The sequence below is a fragment of the Rosa rugosa genome, chromosome 4, assembly GCF_958449725.1.
Source record: "Rosa rugosa chromosome 4, drRosRugo1.1, whole genome shotgun sequence".
Classification (NCBI taxonomy): domain Eukaryota; kingdom Viridiplantae; phylum Streptophyta; class Magnoliopsida; order Rosales; family Rosaceae; genus Rosa; species Rosa rugosa.
The window spans coordinates 629,113-651,253 of NC_084823.1; the positions used below are offsets into that span (position 1 = coordinate 629,113).

Below are 22,141 nucleotides of genomic sequence, written 5' to 3' on the forward strand. Positions count from 1 at the left end.
AAAAGAGGCAGTTATATTGCTGAAATTTGAAGTAATTTAGAGAGCTTGGGAGGGAAGTATGACACAGTGGTACATTAGATTGTACCGAAGGAGAAGCTGTACTTGTGCTTTTCGACAGTGACAGAGTAGAATTCAGCCTAGTCTCTGTTTTTTTTTTTTTTTTGGTAAAATTGGGGCAGAAGTCCCAGAAAGAAAGAAGAAAGACAGAAGAAAATAGTGGTTTATTGAGGGCAATAGACGTCTATTAGGGGGCAATAGAGATTTTGAATTGATGTAATCTTTTTTTTTCTCTTTAATTAGAGCTTTATTTGTCTAAATTTAGGAAATTAGTTCTCATTCCGGTGATTGAAAATTATATTAGGGAACAATAAACGTTTTGAATTGATGTAATCTCATTTTTTTTTTCTTTCATCAGAGTTTATTTGTTTAAATTTAGGGAGATTAGTTCCCATTCCCGGGGACCGAAAATTCTATTGGGGGGCAATTAACCTTTCCAGCAACCTATGAAATCTTCGACGACCTCTTTGGGGATCTCCGGCGAGGTTTTCAAAACAATCAGGTGGGCGACAGCCGGTGACCGGAATCCGGCGACCAATTACTAGATTCCGGCAACCAGTGATCGGATTCCAGTGAAAGTTGGCCGGATTCCGACAATCGGTGATCTGAATCTGGTGGCCGATGACGGGGCTCTGGAGAAGTCTCCTATGGTTTCTCTCTCTTCCATTCTCTCTCTCTCTCTCTCTCTCTCTCTCTCTCTCTCTACGTAACAAAGGGGTGAGGGTAAAATAATCTCAAAAATAAAATAAAATAAAATAAAAACTCTATAAGGTAGGAGGGAAAACCTCCTTAGAGTGTTTTGGGTAAGGGAAATTAAAAATACTTAATGGGTAAGTGGAAAAAAAATCCCTAAAAATAGGGTAAATGGACAAAATCCCTAAAATGAAAGAGAGGAAGTGTATAAAAACTTAAAATACTTCATCCAATATTGATTGAAATTGATTTATGAAAAAGAAGTCCTTTTACATTAACTTCAAATCGCTATGATTTCATCGAGAAAAAAATAACGATTTGAGATTTAAAGGAACTTCTTTAAATCAACTTCAAATCGCTATGATTTCAGATTTCATCGGGAAAAAGGTGGCTATGAAATGCCTTCAGTTAATATGATGCTAGCTAGTTGAGGTGTGAAATGAAGTCAATGGAAAAGAAGGTCCTGACTTCATGCTCTGTCTATTAAGTTGTGAATGAACGATGGATACTCATCGAGGAAAATAAGGTGTATTCATATTCTCTTTTGTTTTATGGGGAATTGGAAAATGGAGACTTAACGGGGAAGACCACAACAGAATGCTGCACCTTATCTCGCTATTAATTGCTTATCTTGGTCGATGTTTGTCTTCTGCTTTCGGCCCCTTTGTCTCTTGGTGCCAATGAACATCAATGGCAACTGTAACACATAACACAGACAAAGATATGATGTCAACCTATGCCTGCAGACCACGATATAATGCTCCAAATAAAATGGATCCATCTTGACTTCATTCTAATAATTTCATTCAAGTTAGCAATAATACATAGATATATTGCCAAACAAGAAAGCCGGCCATTTGACTATTTCAGTTTGGATTTTCTATATGTCAATGAATTGGCCGGTTCAGGGTCGCTGGGATTGCTTGCTTGATAATCGATTTCATTCATTAGTTGTTTAGCCGGTGTGCAGGCGTGTTCGCTTACTAAACTGCTTTTAAAATTTGCTTGCTTGATAATCTCTTCATAATCACACGCAATGTGTGACGAGAATTGATCGATCGGTATTGAAAGATCAAATTTTGAAAGCAGAAAGTATGAAAGGGCAATCATATCCAAATATGAATGAGTTATTATCACAAATGGTACCTGAACTTATCATCTATTTTATCGATGATATCTGAACTTCAATTTTGATCACAATTAGTACCCGAACTTTTCGATTTCATTTTAAATGGTACCTAGAGCCACTTTCGGTCATTATTCCTGCCAAAAAGGCCAAATCCAAAAAAATAAATAAAATAAAAATAAAAGTTCAAGGAAAGTTTATTACCAAAAACATCATCACTATGATCGCAACCCTTGAAATCACCAAAGATCATCATTACGATCACCTCATATGCCGTTTTTAGTCGGAATAGTGACCGAAGGTGGCTCTAGGTACCATTTAAAATGAAATCGAAAAGTTCGGGTACTAGTTGTGATCAAAATTAAAGTTCAGGTACTATCGATAAGATTGATGTATAATTCAGATACTATTTGTGATTTTTACCCAATATGAATATTATTCTCGTATTATAAATTTACTAATTAAGCTTCTTAGCACGCTTGACGTTTGTTTTATCCTCGTCTTTTTCACAATGGTGTAGATCCTCAACGGAAATTTAGAAATGAAAGATTTTTTTAACTACTAAATCTGATGAAAGAGATAAATCTAATAATTAAAAAATCCGAAGCACATGTGATACTGAAAAAATTCTTACTATGAAATGATACACATGTTGGACCATTTCAATTTGGCGCCGGGCAGAGGATGTGACAATTTGATTTTCCACATCAGTGGGATCACATTGCATGAGATGCTAATAGTGATGCAAAAGAAAAAAGTCCAAAATCATTTGGCTACCGCAACGGACCTAGAGACCCACAAATTAAGCGATAGAAAGTGATTCTAAGAAACTAGACTAGTAACTTGTCACTTCTAAGTGATTAATTTGTCTTCTTCTGCCAAATTTTGATAGATTTTGTAATTATTTGGTGATTGTCGAATGGCAAAATGCCGCCTTCAAAGAGTTACTATTAAGACATTAATCACTGTTTATCATCACAATCATAATGGGGACATTATCATTGTCTTGTTAAACTATGAGCTCACGTTCTTAAGTGAAAAAACGAGTATATGCCGAGTCATAGATTAATGCTCAACAATCAATCTACCTCAAGAGATCGGCCGCGGGCGAAATATTTTAAACGTACTCATTTTCTCATGGGGTAAAGTTATGGTATGTTAACATTTCTCATACATCAAGTATTTTTACCCCTCTAAGAACTCATGTTATCACTTTGAGAACTAATATTACTATTTTCATGACTCATATGGTAAACTAAGAAAATTTACCACTTTAAGGACTCATGTTACCACTTTGAGGACTAATATTATTATTTTGAGGACTCATGTGGTAATTAAGAAAATTTACCATTTTAAGGACTCATGTTACCACTTTGAGGACTAATATTACTATTTTGAGGACTCATTTTACCACTTTTAAGGCAATTGTATGCATGTCATACGTTAACACATTGTAGAATTTTCCTTTCTCATGTGAGTCGATACAAATGAATGACGACTTACGTAAGTAAATTTAAGTAATTAGGTGAAAGATTCAATCAGTATAATAATCCTATAATGTCTTTAACCACGTGATTAGTTGGACCAATGTAAAAATAAAATAATCAACGTGTTTTAATATATGTAGAGTGCAAGTTAGTCCGCTGGCTGTTCATTCAGCCTCTTGTAGTAGGCTATTTTCTTGAACCTAGTTTCGGTTTGGTCCGCCTTGTTTTCTCAAGCCTAGTTTTGGTTTAGTCCGCGGGCTTCTTTGTACTTTCACTTTATATTAATAAAATTTTGAATTAAGACCCCGAGTTAGTCTTACTCTAATTCCATAAAAATAATAATAATAATAATAAATTTAAAAAAAAAACAAAACAAAACAAGACAAAACGTAGTGCACATCGCGACATCATTTCTAATAGAGTCTTCTTGTTGCATTAGTTTATTGAGCAATTAGTTGACCCTAAGATGTTTAGGAGCATGAAAATCTTGATTTTAGATTTAAGATAATCGTTAGTGCATGTGTCACTCAGAATAATATGGGAATGTGCAGCACAGAAGAACAAAATCCAAATCAATCAAATATTTTGTTCAGCTTTATTTGGAACAAGATATTCTGTTCTTGGTCAAACACTAAAGATGTTGCATCCGTAAAAATATGATTGAATTTACAAAAACTACTTCACCAAATTTGGTCATAAACCACGTCCAGAGTCAAAACTTACAACAAACGGTACAGGTATTGCTACATATGGTGCCTTGTGTTTCACAATGTTTTGTATCTTTAGGATCACAAGTCCAACTCGACCAAAAATAGTCAAATATTGAATCATTAGGATCACAAGTCCAACTCGACCAAAACTAGTCAAATATTGAATCATTGAAGAAATTTCTATGATAAAAACAAACCGCGAAATCAACTAAATGTCAGTTAGAATTTCCGACTGTGAACATATTTAAATTTGAGATTGAGTTGAACAAACTTTAAAAATAATTCAATTCAAATTTATGTTTGCAATTCAAACTTGTTTGAATTCACATCTAGTGCTTTACTTTAAGTTAAACATGCCTGTTTTTATATATAACCGAAAAAATTAAATAGCAAATGATTTAGCAAGGTGTTATAACAGATTTATAACTTGGGGAATACCAAAAGGCTAGCTGTTTAGCTACAAAGCAAGTACAAAGCAAGTACAAAGATCAGATGAAAATAAGACCAAATATCCTCGAAATCATAGAGAATGTTCTCGATCGATCAACGCAGAAAGTCGATCACTTCAACCACCACAATTATTACCACAAGAGCAGATTAATTATGAACTAGGTAGATGATTTCTTGGTAAAAACTACTCCAATGATTGGTGAAAATTGGTGCCGCCAAGCCACGTGAATCACATTGCACAAATTCGATCATTATTAACATCTCTGATCGTACTCATATCTGGTAATCTACTATTCTACTTGACCTTTCGGACCCGATAAGAATAAGTTGGACATCTTGAATTTATTGTAGAAGAACTATAAAAAATAAATAAAAAAACGATAATTACATTGGATATTTGGACTATAGATTGGACGTTAACCAAACATTTCAAGGTTCAGCAGGAAAATCTTGTGTCGAATTCGATGTTCTACTATTTCTTATTTAAAATTGCTACCAACAAAAATCATAAAATTATGCTTTACTAAATTTTTTAATATAAATCTACTACTGAATAATAAGTCATTGGTAAAGATGTTACCAATTTTCTTATATAAACCGTCCACCGATAACTCAGTAAATGTGTCCTATCAATCTTTTTATTTAAATTTTTTGCTAATAGACGTACGTCGTTAAAAGAGATGTTCTATCTTTTATATATATATAATTTAAAATTGCTAACGACAAAAAGTCATTTGCAAGCATGTTCTACCGATTTTTTTTTTTTATTTATCCCCTACCGACGAATAAGTGGACAATATGAGAGTTTGAAAAAATTACTAAACCTCTTGCGATGAATACATCATCGGTCAAGACATTAAATCATTTTTTTTTATATTTAAAATTGCTAACGATGAACCAAGTGAACACAACTCATACTATTGGCACTACTGCAAAAATTGATTTGATTCATTCTGGCAGCAAGAACAAACCCTCAATTTTGGTTACCTAAATCAGGTACATCAATACATTTTCTTCCTGATTGTTTTTTCCTTCTTCATTTCTTTGGATTATTGTTAGTACTGAAGTCGACTCTCATTGTTGAATTCTGCTTCTACTAATGAAAAATCCATTTGCAGAGGAGAGTAGAGACCTCATCTAAAATATTTGTATGCTTGCCATAATCGAGAACTTCATACATAAAAGCCCGCACCACATCCCTAAAGAAGGGCTGAAACCCAACCCAAACCACCATTAGTTTTGGTGTTATGACTCGAACATAATCTCAGATTATCCCGTCTATAATGCCCACCAAAACGCAAATAGAAAAGGAAAACAAATTTAATAAGGACCAGTTGTGTGGTGTCAAAATTGGGATCGAACAATTATTGATACTACAGACATCCAAAAGATGAACAATGTATTTAGATTTCAGAGCACAGAAAATTGTGACCCAACTGATGATGCTAGATCAATAAGTACTGTGTATGAATGCAATTTCATCTCTTTTCTTCTCAATCGCAGTAAAGTCTGATCACCGAGTCAGCACCGGCCGTGAACAACCAGGGCTGCCTTGGGTGGAATTTGCAATCCATTACACCTCTCCCATCTGAGCTTGCATGACCTCGGAGTATTTCCAGTGGAACTATAAGAGGGTTCTGGTTAAGATCTGAATAAACCATGCCATGAGAAACTTGTACAGTGCAATCATCAGAGCATGTTGCAAACAACGGATATAAACGATGGATAGACACATTGTTGATGTCCTTCTTATGCCACCTGATAAAATTGTGAAAATCAGCGGTGAAATATGAATGTACAAAAGAACCAAGTTATCGCAGAGGGAGATTCATGTATATGCATATTTCAGTGTTTCTAAAATTGATCATCTGATCTGACCAAAAAATAATAATAATAAATCGACAATGTAATGGATAACATCTTCTGAAAACCTGTAAATTCTGCAGAGTTAGAGTGAAGAATAACAGAACCTTGCATGAAAGTATATACCAAGGAAAAAAACATACGACTCGTATATATGTTTGGCACCATTATTTAAATGTGGAACTTACTGGCGAATAAGGTAAGGTTTTTTGGTTGAAAGGTCCATATCAAACCAACAAAATTTTCCTTCTCTGCTCCCCACAATTACATGATCACCTGCATTAACGGTCCACCGCAGATGATAAATCAGAGTACAAATGACGCACAGACAAGCGAATAGTTGCATATAGTTGACTAAATACAGAGAAATGTAGTGAATCTAAAATCAAAATTTACCAGAAGGATGAACTGCAATGGAGGAGATTTCTTTTAGTCCTGTATCAAGCTTTCTGATTTGCTTTCCCTTCACCAAATCATATTGGCGAATAGTTTTCTTTGTAGAAATGAAGATGTGGGAGCGAACAGGATGGAAAACTGAAGTAACTGCAAGCCCACCCAACTTGATTGAAAATGTCTGGGTAGACTTCTGAGAGAGCCTATGCATAAAAATTGATTTCGATTGGCGTAAAGCTAGGTCAAGAAAATGCAAGGAGATGACTAATTGGATCATGCAAAAAAAGTGAGTGAGTGATATGAGAGAGAGGGAGAGAGAGAGAGAGCATATATGATATTTTGACACTAAAAAGGATATCTGCTGGCACCACCGTTGAAAAGTAGTCTCCTCTACGATGCCATTCCACTGAAGACACAGTCTGCAAGATCCCAACAAAGCAAGCAATTAAGATTCTTTGTTGACAGACCTTCCTTCCAATCTTGACTTCAGTTTACAATCCATGTATTAAAAATGTACCTTAAAATGTCTTAACCTGGTGCCCTCATGTGTTTCATCTTGAATCCAGCTCACGAAGGTAGCTGTTTTGCCAATGTATGTGTATTGTAAAGGGTTAGAAACCATTTTTTGAATATATTCAGAGCAACAGCAAACTCACACTCACCCGTGTCATCTGGTGTGGTAGGTCTTTCAGCCGAAAGAAGTTCTTTAGTTTTTTTCTGTACTTCTTCATTCCCAAAACCAGTGTTGAGAATAAGTACATCTTGTCCCCTAAAAATTGGTAATAGTTACGGTCAAGTAACAGGATCCCAGTCAAACAAATATAAAAGGATGAATTAATCAAAAAATAAATGCAGCCTTACACAGAGACAGCCAATACGGAATACTCAGGATTGGGATTCCAAGCTACATATGTGACAGCTTCTCCAATCTCCCAGAGTTTGAGACATCTACCAGTTTCAACCTCCCAAATACGCACAGTTCCATCCGATGAACCTGTAAAAACCATAACAATTAATGATACTGATATAGAATTATAATACCTGACTGTATGCAAAAAAAGAATTAAGAACGACATGCACACCTGATGCAATCCACTGCCCTGAAGCTTCTGTGGAAACTGATGTAACTGTGTCTTTGTGACCTCTATACTCTAGATAACATTTCACAGGATAAGGCTTGAGATCCTTTCGGCTTGGTAGCTTGGGCTTCAGAGATTCAGGATCAATATTGATCTGACATGAAAGATAGTGTTATGCATAATGACTCATTCTTGCCTTCATTTGATTAGATTCAAAGATTGAAATGATTTTGCAAGACCATCAAAGCATAAACTAATTAGCACTGCTAAATTTCTTCTGCTATCTGAATTTCTCACTTACACGTTTCTTCCGAACTCTGGGGCACAAGTATAGATCCAAACATCTTTCGAAGCACTCCTTAATAGCATTCTCATATGCAGGGATGCTTCTCATAGATGTAAACCTGACCAATACAGCAGCCCAGATGTTAGATGCTGAACTAAGAGTAACAAATTAACATCAGTCCCAATTTCAAGCAACTTTAGTGTTACCTTTTCGGTATAAACTTAGGGCGGTCTTCCTCATACATTAACTGATAAGCATCAATCTCTTCTTGTGTTGGGATGAATTCCGGAGGAGGATTGAAGGACTCCTCATACCCTAAAAGAAAGAGTTACTTTAAGCTGTCTCACAGGATACTTGCACCAACAAAGAGGAATTAATCTAATTGAATTTCGACACTAGTAGAGATATGGATAAAAATTAAATACCTGGCAATTTTGGCTTTGGCGCTGGAATGTAAGATAAATGGCTACCATCCTTTTCCGTTGAATTAGAGTCGTCTCCCCACAAGGGATAAACACTTTCTTCTTCCTCTTCTTCATCCTTTGTAGGCTTAATTAAACCCTTCCGAATTGCTAATACTAACCTCTTCACCTGTAGACCACAGGAAGAAGTCCAGAGCATGAAACAAGAAACCATGTCACATTGCAAACAAGATACATAAATACAAAAATAATAAATGATATGTCCCAATAGCTCAAACAAGTGCACTGGTTTATCACAGAAGCCGACATATTAAAGAGGAACATACCACCCAACAGGATCAATAACTGAACATATGCCTTACCAGTTTACTTTCAGATTTTGAAGGAATGAATCGTCTCTTGGGTTCAGGGGCATTTGACAGTGGATGCTTTGAGTCATCCCATTTAAACCAATCAACATAAGGCTGCAAGTGACATATTGGAAGTTTCAATTCAACTTACAAATGAAGATTTCATATGTAAAAAGAGATTATATATGGAAAGTTTTACTATAAATATTTAGCTATAAGAAAGTCGTCTATTTATTTATTTATTTATTATTTTATTTGTTTTTAAGAAGAGAATGCTATTTAGAATTTGATGGGTGCGATCTACGAACCGCATATGGATCAAAGTCACCGTGTGGCGCCTTTCCTTCAAGCAATCTATTTATAGTTTTCATATCTTCTTTTGTCACTTCTACTTCCTCGTCATTGTATTCATCCAAAAATTTGCGCCTGAAAAGTAACAAAAGTAGCATGTTACATAAATACTGTAATAATAGATATTTTTGGCCATGGAAAATGTAGCATGTTACAGAATTTCACCAAAAGTCTGCACTTAAACTTCTATGAAAATATTAATACTTCAATTGATAGATATCATCTTAGAAATTGAAACCCACCAATTTTTGGAATCATCAGCACTAGCAAGAAAGGATTGTAATTTATCTTCTCTTTCCTTCTTTTTAATCTTCTTCCCTGTAAGATCATAACCAATATGTTTCTCATCCCGATACCACTCCAAGGGAACAGCACCAATTGTATTTCGGGGAGCAACCTGTTAAAAACAGAAAAATGAAGGGAAACGTACTCAAATGCATTAAGATAACCATACTATCATAAAAATCTTAAGAAAAAAAAAAAGATAAAACAACAGACCTCATCTTCAGATGAATCACTTTCCTCGACTGCTTCATGAAGTCCAGAACTATCACTTTCCTCCTCATTACCATGATCAATGGCCAAACCATCATTTCTGCTGGTGTTGAGCTCACCCTGCCATGGTTAATACTTACAATATTAACAGTCAAAACAGATAGCTTTCTTGATGCAGACTGGCATATTTTTCTTCAAATCATGAAAACTTCATAACGCCTGAACTTTAAACTATGTGGAGGTTCATAATAAGATTGGAAATTGATAGTGAACTTAATGCATAGAAAAATAATCCACATCTTTACTTTTTTAAGCTTATTTTCTTTCCATATATCTGCATACCTCATTTTCAGAGGAACCACTCTCTTCATCTTCCGAGTCTGTGTCTCTGATTGATGGATAATCCTCTAAGTCAGATCCTTCACCACCAGACATATCCTATCATTATAAAAAGTCACTCATTTATTTTGTTTGAAATAAAACGCCGATTACTTAAGAAAGAACAAAAAATTTAAGCAGTTCCTTTTGTTCTTAGGCTAAGAAGCACCGATACGGGTACGAGTATCCGGATACGATGCGATCGGATACGTGGATACGACAAATCTTAAATGTAATTGGATACGGATACGCGAAGGATACGTCAATTAAATATATATATATATATATTAAATGTATATATATAATTAGAAAGAAAAAAATTATGAAACATAAACAAAGTACTAGTTTATCACAATCAAAAATTATCAATCCAAAGGTCCAAAGGTTCAAATAAAAGGTTAAAACAACAAATAACAACTTTGGGACTTCATTCAATTTGGACAACATCCTCAAGGTCTTCATCTTCATCATGATCAACATTAAACAAAACTCCCTCTAATTGCTATGATGCACTGACACGGGTACGGGGTACGGGGTGCGATACGATACGTGGATACGTTTTTTTTCAAAAAAACAGGATACGATACGTTTTGGATATATTTATAAAATAATATGTAATATATATATATATATATATATATATATAGTGTTAATAAATATATTTGATGAATATTGCATCTAAAATGATGGAATTGCAATGAAACAAGCAATTGAAAGACATAATATTCAAACAATCATACAAAACATAAGTCTAAGGATCAAATTACTTAACAAAAAGTTCAAGCAACATAAATTAAAACTAAGTTCAAGCACACACCTTATTATCATCTCCCACACCTCCACTGGGTTCACCCTCATTAGTAGATGAATCTGTTGTTGTTACATTTGCATCACTCATCTTCCTAAACAAAAAAGAATAACAATAAAAACGAAACACAAAAAGAATAACAGTTACATCATTCAATCACAGAGTAATAGCTCGTTTGTTTAGTAAAATTACAGAAACATATGACTGCAATGAAGATCAAGTAGTCGAAAAGAAGTTATTTACCTGGTCTTCAACTCTTCAAGCTTCAACCCTTCAACCCACCGAGCTTCAACCTTCAAGCTTTCAATTCAGAACTCGACCTTCAACCTTCAAGGCTTCAAGCCTTCGACCCACAGAGCTTCAAACTTTCAATCTGAACATACCCATCGTCCCATCCTCGTTGTTTGTTCTTCCAGACTTCCACCAGCCGCGAACTCGCGAAGAAGCAAAGAACAGGGAGACTGGGAGAGACGCCGCGAAGAGAGAGAAGTAGAGAACTGATCGACGAGAGAGAACTGAGAGAACTGATCGTTGTTTGTTCAGAGACGCGAAGAGAGAGAAGTCAGAACTGATCGAAGCTCTGCGGCTTGGTGAGAGTTGGTGTGCTTTAGCCTTTAGGTTTAATTGGTAGGAAATTGTCCAAAATACCCAAAAACGTATCCAAAATCAGGTCAATCCGTATCCAAAACGTATCAAGACAGTCAACTGATCACCCATAGTCAACGATACGTTTTTAGGGTCCTAGATACGTACCCAATGCGTATCGTATCCGTATCCATATCGGATACGGATACGATACACCATAGTGAGAATTTTGAAGTATCCATGCTTCATAGTCTAATTGTGGTTCATCAAGTGAAAGGTCAGCAATCTTTAATGGGATATTGACAATTCAATGTATGACTTGACCGACAAAGTATCATTATCACAATTCAATGTATACATTTCTGATTTCTTTAATGGGATATTGACATATTGTTTAAATTTTTTAACCGACAAACTATCATTAATTCATTATCCTTTTATCATCAAACCATAAAACCAAACAACCCATATATCCTTAATTCCTTATCCTTTAATCATCGAATCCAGCCAACCATCAGACCCTCCTAGTCGGCAAAAAAAGAAGAAGACAAAAACCATCAGACCCCGCCCTTACTGAGTACCCCAATCTGATGCTTTCTCCTAGCTTAAAACCATCAGACCCTTACTATCAGAGTATCAGACTATCAGTATAACGATTGAAAATTTGAAACCATCAGACCCTCAAATCGATCAAGTTCATAAGGATAAGAAGAAGAGAAGAGAGAAGGTACCGGAGCGAGTTTGATTGAAGCTCCAAGCGAAACGAAGTAGATGAGAACTCTGTAGGTGGTAGCTGCGACTTGCGAAGAAGATGAGAAGAGAGGAACGAGTGAACGATCGATTAAGCGAAGCGGCGGTGAGTTAGGTCGATCTGTAGTCTTCTGTTTTTGTTTTTTTTTTTTAAGGGTAAAAACCCAAATGTACCCCCACGTATCCAGTTTATTTACGTAATTACGTATCCACATAGGATACGGACGTATCCAAATCGTATCCAAATCAGGATACACGTATCCGGGGCGTATCGTACCCATATCCCGGATCGATACGGGATACGAAGGCAAAATGCCGTATCCGTGCATCATAGTTCTTAGGTTTTGTCAAAAATATTAAATTGGACATTAGGATTGAGTACGTACAATCTATTATCAAAGATATATTAATTAAAATTTAAATCTAGCCAGAGTCAACTAGATCCAATAAATTTTGATATTTTGATAAATTGCTACTTTTTTCAATAAACTTTAACCCCTTTTAAAATCTATGACTATATATTAGAACTTGTTTAAAAGTATTGATCAATTACCCCTAATTCTAAATATACGAAAGCTAAACTACACTTTTACTGTTCATTTGAGAAAAAAGACAAAATGAATGAACAGTGACTTGCGTTTATGCCCTGCATTTTTCTGGTCTTTTGCTTGATTGCCCCCGACAGTTGTTGGCTGCAAGTGAGGCCGTGTTGGTATGGCTTGCGCTCTGCGTGTTTGCTCTGGAGAAGGACACATCTTCATTCTTTTGGTATGGGTTGTTCGCTCGACACAGTGAGAGAAAAAGAGAGACAAAGAAAAGTTATCCAGGTATTCAAGTTGTAAACGTTTAGTTTACACAGTTTATGTGCCATATTTCATATACGATTTGCCATCTTGAATTGTGGGTTTGATATAGTATTTCGAATTTTGATCGCAAGTCGCTGGGATAGGAAGAAGAAGAAGAAGAGACGTCCAAGATTTTGGTCGACTTTCCGAGCAAAGTTTGGGTTTGTTTCGGAGAAGGTTGTTGCTAGAATTTTGATCGAGTTTGGGAGGAAGCTTACAATAGGTATGTGTTTGATTTGGGTTCTTTTTCAGTTGTCCAGAATTGTGGTCTTAAGTGAGTTTTTTGTAGTTGAATTTTGTGTATTTCTTCTGTTTTTCTACAGCCGTGTTCTTCGGGAAGCATCTGTTTACACCGACCTCCACTGTTACACCCAAATACCCAAATCGTTGATCCCAATCGTGACACTACCAATTCTTCGGTGTCGTCTACAGCTGTGTAAGCGATATTGACAGAGTTCAGTTCGTTGCTTTTGATCTATGAATTTGGATTTGCTTTCTTTCTTTCTTTTTGCTCATTATCTCCTCTATTTTCAGGTGAGATGGTTGCATTCTATTCAATCTTGAGCATCAGAGCGCGAATCATCTATTCCATAAAAGGTAAATCATGAATCATTTGTTCCTCCCTTTTTGCTGGGCAACTGTTTTTTATTTTTGAGCATGGTGGTTGATCAAGAGCGTGAACAATGTTATTTGGTGTAAGCTTGAGAAATTTGTGACTCTCTCTTTCTGTGTTATTAGAACCAGTGAGAGCTTAATTGTTCTCTGTAGCTTAATTGTTCTGTGTTATTAGAACCAGTGAGGCTAGAGATGTGATGCTTAGGAAGACAAAGGGTGGTGGATCAGCATTTTGATCCATTTGATACTCCTTCAGATTTCGAGTGGGTGTGCTCAAGCTCAATGGTAGAATAATACCCCCTTTATTAATGTTCACATAAAGCAAGTAATGGTCAGTGGTCACCCATAAGTTAAAGATACTGAGAAATAGCGTTCCACCAAACAATGTGCTGTAGGTTTAAATTTTGTTAAAAGCCAGATAGAGCATTTTTATATTGAAGTGTATGATATTGGACGCCCAAAAGGGTTGAAAGAAGGCTATTTGTGTTATGAGATTTTTGTACTTGCAATTCAATTTGAAAACATTTTGATATCAGAGAAAAGAAAAAAAAAGATCGAAGCTTTCACATGACTGATGATTTGCCATTTTTCATATATTTCATCTCCCATACTGACTGCACAAAAAGATTGAAGATAATGGATATAATATTAGAAACGGTTACAGATTCTATAAATTTGAAATAAATATACTAAGAATATACAAATGATAATTGTTATAACATCTCCTTATGGTCTTGATGCTGCTCTTATTTGTTTGCAGGTCTACTGTAGGAAATCAAATTGTCAAGAAAAAATTATTTTGTAGCCTGAAGTATATTGTGGTGGTATTAGGAAGACTGAGGTGAAGATTGCAGATTCTGCAGATATTGAATCAAATTCACTGTTCACTGCAGGTAAAATTTTTCAGCAGTTCATTTTTCTATTTATGGGGCTGTGATGGTTCATGGTTGCTACATATTCCTTTACTTCTCGATCATTTGACTTTGGACTTGGTTTGGTTTATCGTTCTCTTTACAATGTTTGTTTTATTCATTGGCTTATATGTTTGTTCGTTTCTACATTTCCAATCTGTAACCCGAACTTCTGTCAGCTTTGAACAAAGATTAAATATACAATGCATCTTAACCATGGTCCAACAATTAGCACTCATTCAAAGCTTAAGATTTTATATGTAATTGGTCGATAAAGTGAGAATTTTGAAATTACTTTTATTTTGCAGATTTTTCAACATATGATAGTGTTTATAAAGTCAGATTTCTATATGCAGCTGTACTGGTACATTCAAGAATCGGCAAGAATCATCAAGTTTTTCATCAAGATGAGGTGAACATTGTGCCTAATCAGATTCAAGTTTGAATGTAAGGGTGGATATGGTGTATGATGCCTGTCTAAATATACCCTAGATTGCTTATTAATCTTTTATAGTTACAAGTTGATCACGGAAATTCTTATGTACAGTTCTCATAGCAAATTAGTTTTGCAGTACATAGATATGATCACTGAACACTGTAATTTTATTAACATAATACAGGTTCTCTAGCTTGACGTCAAATGCATCTGTATGCTGAGAGTTGGAGTGTTTTTGCAAGGTCTGATGGCTGAATTTGTTGGTTGTTAGAAATCAGAACGAGCTTCAGGTTTGTATAACATTAAATCCATAGGAGTTTCAATACGACCATAGTTTGAAAACACATTATCTAGATTGATTTGGCTTATCTTTCAATATAGTTAATCAGTAAATGAAGCTACTTCTTCATTTAGTAATTTGGTGTCCATATACATACGTAACTGTTAATGAATATTTGACATGACCTTTGAAAACACATTGTTTAGATTTTTTCAACTTATTTTTCAAGAATCATCTATAGATATCTAGGCAAAAGAATTTAATAAATTCAGCTAGAGATCGAGGTGTTGCATTTTACTATAGTAAACTTATGCCAAACACTACAGGTAATGGATGTGAATAACATGTCATTGCCTCTATTTCACTTGCTTATTTTCTGGATGGAAATTGCTAGCATGCTGATCTTTTTTTTAAGTATTGAAGAAAGTAGAAGAAAAATATAGAATGAATGCACTCATCCTCCAATTCCCAATTTTTCACAAATACTGAACTGGATCCATGAAGTGCAATAATCAATTTATTAATTGCTCACCAGGAAACAAAGGACCAATGACACTGACATTCTGTCAAAACACTGATCCAAATATTTGTATTCAAAACCCAACTGACATCAGAAACTCTATTTTCAAATCATGCAATATGCGACTTCTCCAACTTTTTAAATCTTTAAAGTTACTTTGGATTTCTTAAAAGAAGAAGATAATAGATGCATAACTTTCCAAGCAAACTTAATTTCTTTATTTACTGGCACAGTGTTGGTAATACCATCACAAATCATAAAACTCTCTTCCATTGATTCTGCACATGTGCTTGAGAGAAGATAATTTTTAACAGTGTATTGCCAGTAAAATAAAGAAAGAAACGTACTGACTTCTCATGTTACTATTGCAGATCTGAATGTTGGTCACCCATCTACTGTGGAGGTGGCTACGAGTTGACCATAGTACGAGTGGTAAGGTATGAAATTTCAATATGTTCTAATCCTATAACTGAAAAAGTGAAAAATTTTAACAGACCCGTTTTCAATCTGCATCTCCTCTTTTAATTTGAATCTAGAATCTCCTCCCTGCTTCTCTGAAAATCAAATGATCAAGAAACTGAAAACTTGATTATAAATATCATTACTTCGTCGAAGCTCAAAAATTCTAAAGCACACATCGCCTTGTAGTAGTAATCTAATGCTTGGCAAGCACTACAAGACTTGTGAGTACCTTCCATGTTGAAATCTCAACTGATGGTGGTTTTACGAAATTTGAAAAATTCCCAGCCAGTTGATACAAGATGGGCTTCAATTGCATGCTGCTACTTGTTGGTTTTCCATGTTATATTGAAATATTTGCTAAGCATATTAATTATTTCTTGGGAGCAAGAGAATCACAGGGGCATGCAATGAGTATCAGAATGAATATACACATACACATGAGGAGTGGGGACTAATGTAATGGCTGTGCATGTTAATTATTGAGAGTATCAGAGACTCAGAGCATGCATTGAGAATTATTAATGAAATATCAAGATGCAGCTCCATAAAAGAGTCAAATCCATAAATCCATTTCCTGTATCGTAACTAGCTATCATCTATCACAAGGTGAATGCAAAATGTGCCTGAGATCTCAATTAAGAACCACACGTAATTTTTTTTATTTTATTTTTATTTTTTAGTTTGATGATCCTTCACAAAGTGAATGCAGATAGAGCATGATTTTTTGGTTTTTTTTTTTTGACAACTTGCCTCAAACAAACTACAGCACCCTGGAAAACATGCCAAGCTGGCGTGCAGGTTTCACATCTCTGTGACATAGTCGGAAACTAAGTTATTTTGGTTAAAATTTTAAAGAAAACTAAGAAAAATTTTGGAATTGTAGAGGTTGATCTTGAGGAATGGAATTCCTTCCCATCATAAAAAGAAAAATCAACACTAGAACGGCTTTTGTTTGTAGTTGTGTGTTTTGTTCTTTCTTCTATGGAAAAAAAAAATCAACACTAGAGCAGCTGCTGTAAAGGCCTTACTTTTGTGTATTAGGAATAACACTGTTAAACAGCGACAAGTGTGGCCCGTGGCCCACCATTGTACGATACTGTCCCAACTTAACCACTGGATAGGTGTTGAGTTTTAATCACAAAAGGCCTCGGTACAATTAGGTGAGATCCACCCACTTATAAGTTATATTTTATTTTGTCACTTTTCCAATGTGGGATATTTCCTCTCCAACACGCCCCCTCACGTGCAACCTAACTCTAGGTCTGCACGTGAAATTAATTAATCCAATTCCCACATTGGAAATTGGGACACAAGTCTCATATCGGAGACTTGGTCAATACAATCCAAGGCCCACATTAGACACTTGGTAATTTCGATGACAATACAAGGAACCCCAATTTGGGCTCATGACTACGTGGAGACGCAATTGGAGAAGGACCCGCTCTGATACCATGTTAAACAGCGACAAGTGTAGCCCGTGGCCCACCATTGTACCGATACTGTCCCAACTTAACCACCGGATAAGTGTTGGGTTTTAATCACAAAAAGTCTCGGTACAACTAGGTGAGATCCACCCACTTATAAGTTATATTTTATTTTGTCACTTTTCCAATGTGGGGTCTTTCCTCTCCAACAAACACTAGGTAACGAATCCGCGCGATGCTGCGGGAATAAGTTTTTATATGTAATAAACGTTAACTAAAGATTTTTTTTTTTTTTTTGTGAAAACAAAATGTTATTGTTTTACATATTATGTTGTAGAATTGTGAAAAAAATCTTATTCATGAAAACTCAAACCATCATATTTTGTTCGTCCATACGCAATCTCCACTTTCATTTTGATACATAGTTGAATAGTAGATTCTCACATATAGACAGTTAGACACATTTCATTAAATAGAAGTTATGAGTAGGAGTGAGTATTTTAACAAAGTTTGTTTATTTACTTTTTTTACCGTTTTAAAAATATTGCAATTAGTGACAAAAGTGTCAAAGAGTATAGCAACCAAATTTGTGATTCGATTCTCACTCACATATATAAGGGTGGGGTGGGCTAAGAATTAAAAAAATAAAAAATAAAAAAGTTGCAATTAGGGAAGAAAGTGTCAAAAGAAAAGAAAATTGAGGGCAAAATGGGTATCTCACTATTCATTGAACAGTGATCCCCCCATTTTCCTTTAGAGTGTGTTTGGATGAGGGAAAAAAATGATGGAATTTAATTGAAAGTGAGGATTTCATAATTCCTACAAACTAATTCCCTCGTTTGGCATTATCATATTGGAAATTTTAAATTTCTCTGTGGACAAAAACGAAGGAATTCATTATTTAAATTCCCCACTTCAATTTCCATCAAAATAGGCGTTATTTACGAATTCCTTTACAATATTCAAGTTTCATTTCTAAAACAAGGCTTTTTTCTATTTTATTTTTTTATTTGTTTTAAACTTTCTTAATTTATTACACATTTCAAATCCTAAATAGATACAACCAAACAATAGAAATTGCAATTAATGGAATTTTAGATTAATGGAGTTAAAGATTTCATCATTTATAAATTCCTACAAATTTCATAATTTTCTCATCCAAACGCACCGTTAGTATAATTACTAGAAAGAACGCCATCGCTTTGCTGCTGGAACTATTGTTATATGTTATTGGAATAACTGAAATTTATTTAACTGAGGTTTATATGTTTTGTTGAAATTTACAGATTTGGTTTGGTTTGAATTTATTGATTCTGGTGGAGAAATACGTGTAACTTGTTTTAATCATCAGGTGAAGAATTCGGAGGTGTACGTAGCCTTTGAGGTCGGTACTGCTTTTGAATTTTTTAGCTGCATGATTAGAACACGTTACACGAATTTCTCACCGAAATTAATAACTTCAAATCAAACTTGGTATGTATAGTTTAATGATGCTATAAATAGAAGACAATAATGAGAAGTGCTTGATGGATGTTGGCTTGAAAATTTGAGGTTTTGTGACTTGTTGTTCCACCAATCTCACTGAAAATTGATACAGATTATGATCCAGTCCCTACAATGTACATTTGACAAAATTTATTAAGCATGAAGGGCTATCTATGATATGACTGCAATTTATGAAGTGAGGAATGATGGTGATTGATTTGTATAGTGAATGATTATGCTAACCTTGGAGCACAACTTCTTAAGCTTTGAAATCTGTGTCTCTAGGAGTTTTAAAAATCTGGTCTTCTGAATTTCTTGAATATAACCATTCTTCAAGGGCTAAATACGTAGAAAACAATGGATTAGATTTTCTGTGGCTAAAGTGAGATAAAGAAAAAAGAAATGGTAACAACAATATTAATGAATGGATAGATAAAATTTGACAATATCTGAGTAAAATAAAACAAATGCAGAGAGCTCAAAACAGGTTGACTAAAGCTTGAGTCTATGATGTGGAATTACAGAAGTTGTACTTGAACACAATGAAAATGCAAAAACACTAACAGCATGCTATTGAATTTTGCATGAATTAGAGTTATTGATAGTTAATCATTTGCCACTCATGTTGAGTAGTTTTTATTCAAAATGATACGAATATTTGTTTCATGTTTGTATTTGTATTAGAAAAAAAAATGTTGAAAGCAAGTGTAATTGATAAAAAATGAATTAGTTAGCTTAGCTTATTACCCAAAATGCAAGCAAAGCAGATAAGCTTCTCAAGAGCCAGCTCTCCATCAACATGCCCAAAAATCCAGGTGTTCATCCAATTACCCAGATTCCTCTTCTTCTTCTTCTTCCCGCCCCCTTCTCATTCTCTCTCTTATCAGTCTCTCGCCCTTCTTCTCTGCACAAGCCACGTAACAAATCTAGAACGATCTAAATCAGTCTGCGCAACCATGCGTGAAAAGACGACACAACGTGAGTTAAGGCACAACAGTCAATGCCCAACGAAAGAGCAAAATTGTAACTGAGGGAAAAGAGCAAAGGCACAACCATCAATCCACTTGAAGCCAAATCACTGTTAAATGAACAGTAACTGAACTTTAGTATATAGTAAATTAATTAATTTGAGGGATCACAGGGTTTTGCCATGACAGTTCAAATGAGTTCTTCTGGTTTGCTTGTTATTTTTTGTCTTAATTTTGAATTTCACTTATTCTTTATCAATATTTGATTGATTGTAACAGAGTTAGTACTAAGATGATCTCTTTCTGCTACAACTAATTTTTGAGTGGTTTGTATTCTCATTTTCAGTATCTGGCACGTGTTATGCCACTAAAAGCCCAGATGAGTTCTTCTGGTTTGCTTTTTCTTTTTGGTCTTAATTTTGAATTGCACTCATTCTTTATCAATATTTGACTAATTGAAACAGAGTAAGTACTAAGATAATCTCTTTCTGCTCCAACTAATTTTTGAGTGGTTTGTATTCTCATTTTTAGTATCTGGCACGTGTTATGCCAGATATTAGGGAAGAGCTATTAGAGTCTTTATGGGTGTTGATACCCGAAAAATCATACAATAAATTAGTACGCTTTTATGACATAAATTAGTACAAACACACAATCCGGATAAAGTTCTACGGTATTCAGGAATTTTATATTAATTTCCTAATTTTAATCTGCCAAGCAAACGCATCCTAGATGTGGACCCAAGCCACATCCACGCAGTCTTGGGGCTTGCAGACGTGGGTATGGTGTGGAAGGTTACGGAAACACATGATGTTCGTCTACTGATTTAATGTCATTGGTGATTTCGGTCTTGGGTCCGAAATCTAAGCCCAAAAGACTTAAATCAAAGACGAAATGGTGAAACAAGAAGATTGGGCTAGTCCCTCCTTTAAAACCCAAAGCCCATGCCATAAAAAGGACGAGGGGATATCCATGACACCTAAATCTCCTACCCTTCAAGAAGCATTGCCGGCACCAAAATGCATGCAAGATGGATCCACCGCAGTAGCTGAAGAAGTGGAAGCTGTGAACTTGAGTGATCATCCTGCAGTACAAAAGCACATACTCATTAGCAAGAACTTGTCACCTCAAGAAAGAGAAAATCTTGTAGCACTACTCAAGGAATTCAAAGATGTATTTGCCTGGAATTATGATGAAATGCCTGGTTTGGATCCGAACCTTGTATGTCACACATTAAATGTGGAACCAGGAACTAAACCGGTGGTGCAAGCAAGAAGGAATTACCACCCAAGGGATGAAATACAAATCAAGCAAGAAATCGAGAAGCTTCTAGCTTGTGGTTTCATCAAGCCCATCAAGCACCCCACATGGCTTGCAAATATTGTTCCTGTGAAAAAGAAAAATGGTCAAGTCAGAATCTGTATTGATTATAGAGATTTGAACAAAGCTTGTCCAAAAGATGAATTTCCATTGCCAAATATGGACATGCTCATCGACTCAACTTCAGGACAAGGCATGCTATCCTTTATGGACGGATTTAGCGGTTATAACCAAATCAAGATGGCCACTAGAGAAGCAGAGAAGACGGCATTCCGTACCCCGTATGGAAATTTCCACTATACAGTCATGCCGTTCGGTTTAAAGAACGCTGGCGCGACGTATCAAAGAGCCATGACTGCTGTTTTCCATGACATGATGGGAAAGGAAGTTGAAGAATATGTTGATGATCTAGTGGTAAAGTCCAAAACAAGAGAAGAACACTGGGGCATATTGAGAAAGGTACTAAAGAGATGCAGGTTGTATAATATTAAGATGAATCCTAGGAAGTGTTCATTCGGAGTATCGATCGGAAAATTTCTTGGCTTTGTGGTGCATGGCAGAGGAATAGATGTCGATCCAGACAAGGCAAAAG

General features: G+C 35.3%; 1 long non-coding RNA gene and 1 pseudogene across 6 annotated transcripts; one reads left to right on the top strand and one right to left on the bottom strand.

Moving 5' to 3' along the window:
- Positions 1 to 5,827: 5,827 nt before the first annotated feature.
- On the bottom strand, positions 5,828 to 11,554 carry LOC133743027 (ribosome biogenesis protein BOP1 homolog; annotated as a pseudogene).
- A 699-nt stretch (positions 11,555 to 12,253) lies between these two features.
- Positions 12,254 to 19,722, top strand: LOC133743029 (uncharacterized). 6 transcript variants are annotated; one of them, XR_009862868.1, is made up of 10 exons: positions 12,254 to 12,389; positions 12,969 to 13,110; positions 13,221 to 13,351; positions 13,452 to 13,564; positions 13,663 to 13,725; positions 14,504 to 14,636; positions 14,963 to 15,066; positions 15,275 to 15,380; positions 16,262 to 16,327; positions 16,539 to 19,722. It is a non-coding gene; the product is annotated as an uncharacterized LOC133743029 (long non-coding RNA). The 6 variants fall into 6 exon arrangements; XR_009862869.1 differs by having other exon boundaries at positions 16,638 to 19,722; XR_009862870.1 differs by having other exon boundaries at positions 15,011 to 15,101; positions 16,262 to 19,721.
- Positions 19,723 to 22,141: the final 2,419 nt, after the last annotated feature.